The sequence below is a fragment of the Myxine glutinosa genome, chromosome 10 (genome assembly GCF_964187855.1).
Source record: "Myxine glutinosa chromosome 10, kmMyxGlut1.1, whole genome shotgun sequence".
Lineage (NCBI taxonomy): Eukaryota > Metazoa > Chordata > Myxini > Myxiniformes > Myxinidae > Myxine > Myxine glutinosa.
The window spans coordinates 136,028,205-136,034,204 of record NC_136270.1 but is presented as its reverse complement, the minus strand read 5'-3'; positions in this window follow the sequence as shown (position 1 = coordinate 136,034,204).

The window sequence follows — 6,000 nt, the reverse complement described above, 5'->3', positions numbered from 1 at the left end:
TGGACAACTTTATGTATGCAGATGTTGTATAAAGTATTGTATTCATCGTTACATTATTATTATTAGTCCCCTACCGGTGTCCACCAGAGGGGACTATAGGTTTGCACTCCATCCCTCCGTCCGTCAGTCCGTCAGTCTGTCAGTCCGTCCGTCAGTCCGTCACGTAAAGAACAGTTTTCCGGACCTTTTTTTCTAAACGCTTAATGCTAATGATTTCAAACTTGGCACATGGTTTCCTCATGATAAGTTACAGATCAAGTTCGAACTTCATGACGTTTCGATCATTTTTGACAAATTATGGCACTTTGAACTTTGGGAATTCTGATAATTCTGATGATTACACCATTGTCAGATTACACCAGATGAAATGTCAGCCATTTCAATCCTGACAAATCTCACACTCTTACTATGTCTCTCCGAAAAGATCGACTGGACAACCCTCCCATCTACTTTCTCAACAATCCTCTCCAAGAAGTTCTGTCGCTCAAGATTTTGGGTCTCACTATCTGCCATGATCTTTCTTGGGAAAACCACATTTCCAAGCTGGCCTCCAAAGCCAGTCGCCGACTGGGCATCCTCCGTCGTGCGAAGTCCTTCCTCGGCACACCTGAGCTCCTCACCACATACAAGGCTTTCATCCGCAGCTCAATGGAATACTGTTCTCCCCTATGGGCCGGTGCTCCTGCCTCACACCTAGCTCGGCTTCACGCTGTTGAAACCAAAGCTTTCAGAATTATTGGAATCTCCCGCGATGAAGCTATCTCTGAGGGCCTTTCACTCACTCACCGCAGGCAGGTAGGTGGTCTTTCTGTCTTCTACCGACTCCTCTCCGGCCTTGCACCCCCAGCTCTCTCTGTGCCCTGTCCCCCAAATATTCCTACAGGTCGCACAAGATCTGCCAGCAACCCTCTGATGGTTAAACTGCCGAAATCTCGGCTCGCTGCTCACCTTTACTCTTTCATTCCTCTTTTCTCCCGCCTCTGGAACAAACTCCCTCACTCCCTTCAATCCCACTCCTCCCTCCAGGTCTTTAAAACAGCTGTTCACCACCATCTCTTATCTTCCCCCATCCAAAACCTTGATCTTTTCTACCCCCGCTAATTCACCCCAGATCCACCTTGTTTGAAATTCCAACTTCTTTCCTGGAAGTCCTGGCAGTGTCCATATGTTTTATACCTCTCCCACCGCCCCCTTCCCACGCCCCCCCCCAAAGCCCTCGCCCTCTCTCAGATCTCTCGATGTCTCCATGTCTCTCGGTCCCTGCTCTCAAATGTTGTGTTTGTGTCCTTCCCCCTCTCTCCCCATCTTGTCTACCGCTCCCTATGTTATATGTTTTATGTGTCGGTTTGTCTTTCTGTGTGATTAATGTTCGCTCTTTCACGAGCCTCGACCTTGTATACAAAAAAAAAAAAAAAAAAAAAAAAAAAAATCCTCAACTCAGTGTCATTTTAAGTTTTAATTTCCTTTAAAAAAGATTTTCTCTGCAATAATGGGACCGATTGAGATCAAATTTTCACCATAAGGGGGACTCGGTCTGTAGAATATTTTAATGGTAATTATGACGTCACAGGTCACGTGGTTCGGCCGCCATATTGTTTTTCATGAAAACCCCTTTTTCTCTGCAACGGCTGAACAGATCGAGTCCAAACTTTACAGGCAGAATCGCATTGCCCATGGCGAACAAAAAAGTCAACGAGCATGACGTCATGCATCACATGGTTTCAGAGATGACATTTTTCGGCATGAACCTTTAAAACCGAGCTCCTCCCTAATTTTTGATCCAATCGAGGGGAAACTTCACAGATCTGTTCAGCATGTCAGTCTACCAAAATGTCCTTTTGGAATTTGCGAAATGTCACGTTGTTTGGCAGATATCGTTCATTAAACGAAAATATTTAAAAAAAGAAATAAAAGAAAAGGATATCTCTTGAATCGCTCGTCCCTCAGACCGTGAGTTGGTAATTATATAATTCACACAGTGCAATACGTGCAGGCTGCTCCACGGAGCGACCTTGCGGGCTTATCAACGAGGCGAAGCGTGACATACATGTGTCTCAGCATACCTCAGATCAAGTTTGAAAACCAGCATCAACCGTGCATAAATTTGCATATTCGATCATTTTTGACAAAGTTATGGCACTTTGAACTTTGGTAGGGGACATGTATTGCAGCGCAATACTCAGAATGCTTGTTATTAGTCCCCTACCGGTGTACACCGGAGGGGACTATAGGTTTGCACGCCGTCCCTCCGTTCGTCCGTCAGTCTGTCAGTCTGTCAGCCAGTCCGTCAGTCCGTCAGTCCGTCAGTCCGTCCGTCCGTCCGTCCGTCCGTCCGTCCGTCACGCAAAGAACCGTTTTTCGGACTTTTTTTCTAAACGCTTCAAGCTAATGATTTCAACTTGGCACATGGTTTCCTCATGATAAGTTACAGGTCAAGTTCGAACTTCACGACGTTTCGATCATTTTTGACAAACTTATGGCACTTTGAACTTTGGGAATTCTGATAATTCTGATGATCCTTAACTCAGTGCCATTTTAAGTTTTAATTTCCTTTAAAAAAGATTTTCTCTGCAATAATTGGACCGATTGAGATCAAATTTTCACCGTAAGGGGGACTCGGTCTGTAGAATATTTTAATGGTAATTATGACGTCACAAGTCACGTGGTTCGGCCGCCATATTGTTTTTCGTGAAAACACGAAAACCCTTTTTCTCTGCAACGGCTGAACAGATTGAGGCCAAACTTTACAGGCAGAATCGCATTGCCCATGACGAACAAAAAAGTCAACGAGCATGACGTCATGCATCACATGGTTTCAGAGTTATGACATTTTTAGGCATGAACCTTTAAAACCTAGCTCCTCCCTAATTTTTGATCCAATCGAGGGGAAATTTCACAGATCTGTTCAGCATGTCAGTCTACCAAAATGTCCTTTTGGAATTTGCGAAATGTCACGTTGTTTGGCAGATATCGTTCATTGAGCGAAAATATTAGAAAAAAAAAGGATATCTCTTGAATCGCTAGTACCTCAGACCGTGAGTTGGTAATTATATAATTCACACAGTGCAATACGTGCAGGCCGCTCCATGGAGCTACCTTGCGGGCTTATCAACGAGGCGAGGCGTGACACACGTGTCTCAGCATACCTCAGATCAAGTTTGAAAAGCAGCATCAGCCGTGCATAAATTTGCATATTCGATCATTTTTGACAAAGTTATGGCACTTTGTTTTTTCTAGAGTTCTCCTCAAGCCGCAACGCGCGCCCTCAGTCTCGTCTCGCGAACGTCAAAAGCGTGACACAGCGCGCTCTTTCAGGAGGGGCGGAGCCAAGCCGAGCAACATATATATTATATACACATCGATCATTGATCTTGAAAAACAACGTATTTTCTCGTGCTTCTGCTGACCTGTCTGCAAGGTGCATAAATCGAAGTCCCGAGTGCGAATCACAGGTGAGCCCGTCCTGAGGTAATTAGCGATTGGGAACGATTCAGAACCTGTGGATGAATAACCCCTTGGAGATTTCCCCAACTATTTTCCGGACGACAGACTGCCGGTAGGGGACGTGTATTGCAGCGCAATACAGCGTGCTTGTTATTATCGTGTTGCTTGCTGAATTATAGATGATTAATTAATTGGAATCTCACCTGCTTCTCTTTTTCTAAAGTCGAAATTCCTTCCGCACAAGGTGCGGTTTCGACTGTTAGTACAATATGTATATCTACTGTACGAGGTGTCTGAGGACGTCTTTTGGGCACGGAGGTATATAATATGGAGAGCCAATTGGCCACCTCGCAGCATTAGCCGCCGTGAAGCCACCGGAAATAGTCTGGCGGCCATATTGGGAAGCCGATCGTAAGCCTGTCAAAGCAAAGGCGTGGCGCACTGATGATGCAGCTGGAGCGAATTTTAGGACCGCCGACTATTTAATTAATATAGAATACTAATATTTGAACTGATATTCGGGCTCAGAATCCCGTTCTTTAAGGAAATGGTGTTCATTAAGTTTGAAGTTGGTTCTAGACGCATTTTTCCTGGGGAATCCAATGGTTTAGAGCTTGTTTGAAAAAAAAGTGCCCAAAATTACCGCTCGGTGTTCTTTATCGTTCTTCTCATGACCCAATCACCCACTAGTAGGAATAAGAATCCTGACATGTTACACCCCTGTTTAACTCCTGTCTTCACCTTGAACCATTCTGTTGTTTCACCTTGGTCGACGACCGCACATTGAAAGTCTTGGTAAAGGGCTTTTACAAGGTTCACTAATTTTCCAGGTATGCTGTATTCCTTCATTATGACCCAGACTTTCTCTGGGCAAGGAGTCGAAAGCTTTCTAGAAATCTATAAAATTGAGGTACATCGTCGTTTGCCATTCTTTGGCTTGTTCTATAATGTTCCTCAATATAAAGATCTGATTTGTTGTCATGTTATATGATGTTACTTAATTCAGTCATTATATTGTAACTAAGATGTGTATGTTTCTATTACCGAGATGTTAGAAACCACGCAGATATAATGATAACCAGAGTTTATTCTACACTGACATGGGTCAGCAACACATCAACAGTGAGTCAGTCACATAAATGACATGAAACGCTGTCATGTAGTTAACCCACACAATTCACAGTTAACCCACAAAACACACCCACACCATGTAGAGATGAGGTCGCTCTTATATTTCAGCTTGCTCTGGTGTTGCCTCACTGGTGAGCAAACAGGACCAGTTTGCAATATTTTTTCCTGATGCGCTCTTCCTTCATGTCATCATCGAGTGTTCTCACAACATGATGGAAACGTATCCTGCTGTATGATTGTGATACAGAATGTATTAAAGCAAACACATGGTTGCTGTCTGCCTCACAGTCAAACATGTGCCGATCCAAGGAAGCAAATGTAGACCGACCGACCTCAGAAAGGACAGAAGTGGAAATTGCCACTCTTATCCCACTTTCACGAGGCATTTTGCCATTGCTTACAGCCAGGAGCCTCTTGACACAGCGTTCAGTCGCCTCACAGACACGAACAATACTGTGCGAGGGAACTATGAGGCCACCCCTGTTCTTGGTAACAATCAGGCTGTACATTGGTGTGGTTTGCCATTCTTCGTTGTTACTGGTCAATGCAGAAAGACATTGGCTACACTTCAGAGTCTTCCTCACCATCCTCACCACATAGCCGGCAATATAGCCAACACATGACTCTGTAAAGATGGAAAGTTGCTCAAAATTTGGAATATCCGCATAGTCGTGGTCCTCTTTTGCCGGCGATCTCAACTCCAGGTCGTATCGTCTGGCCACCAACATGTCGTGACTCTCGTCAGGCACAGCCTGCTTTGCAACGCACTTGAAGGAAGCCGCATTCAGGATTCTGGTTGAGTCCTGTGCAGAACAGTTCCCACTTGCAGACTTGATGTCATGTCGCATCAAGAGGCGCTTATATGCGGCAACAAACTGCCGGGCCGTTGGGTTATTCCCACTTCCACATGCAATGCGGACCGCTCCAAAGAAAAGTTCAATGTGGTCTTGGCTCATTTTGTACGTGAGCAGGTATCGCAGGGGAGATGAGGCAGGTTTGACATATGTGAAATACAAAATTTTGACACTCTCTATGCAGATCATGAAACCAATGAAGGGGGTTTTCAAACGCGTATTGGTCATAACTTGACCATTCATGTTTTTGATGTTGGACAAGTAACTGTAGGCAGTATCCAGGAATGGCAGGAAAAGTCCTTCTCGTGATGTCATGAGTGGTGCCTTGTAGTTTCGTGCCAATGGATTGCGAGAATTTAGAATGTCAAACAGTTTGTCCAATGTTTCAATGTATTGGCAGGTAGCCTCACTGCCCTGAAATTCTGATAGTTGCAAAGTGTCCCTGCAAAACCGAATTGCATCTGCCACACTAGTGCTCAATGTCTGAGCAGCTGTGTCCACCTTCATGACATTGCTCTTCCACTCGATGTGTTTCCGGGAGAGCTTATTTTCCAGACGCAAGCCTTCCCTC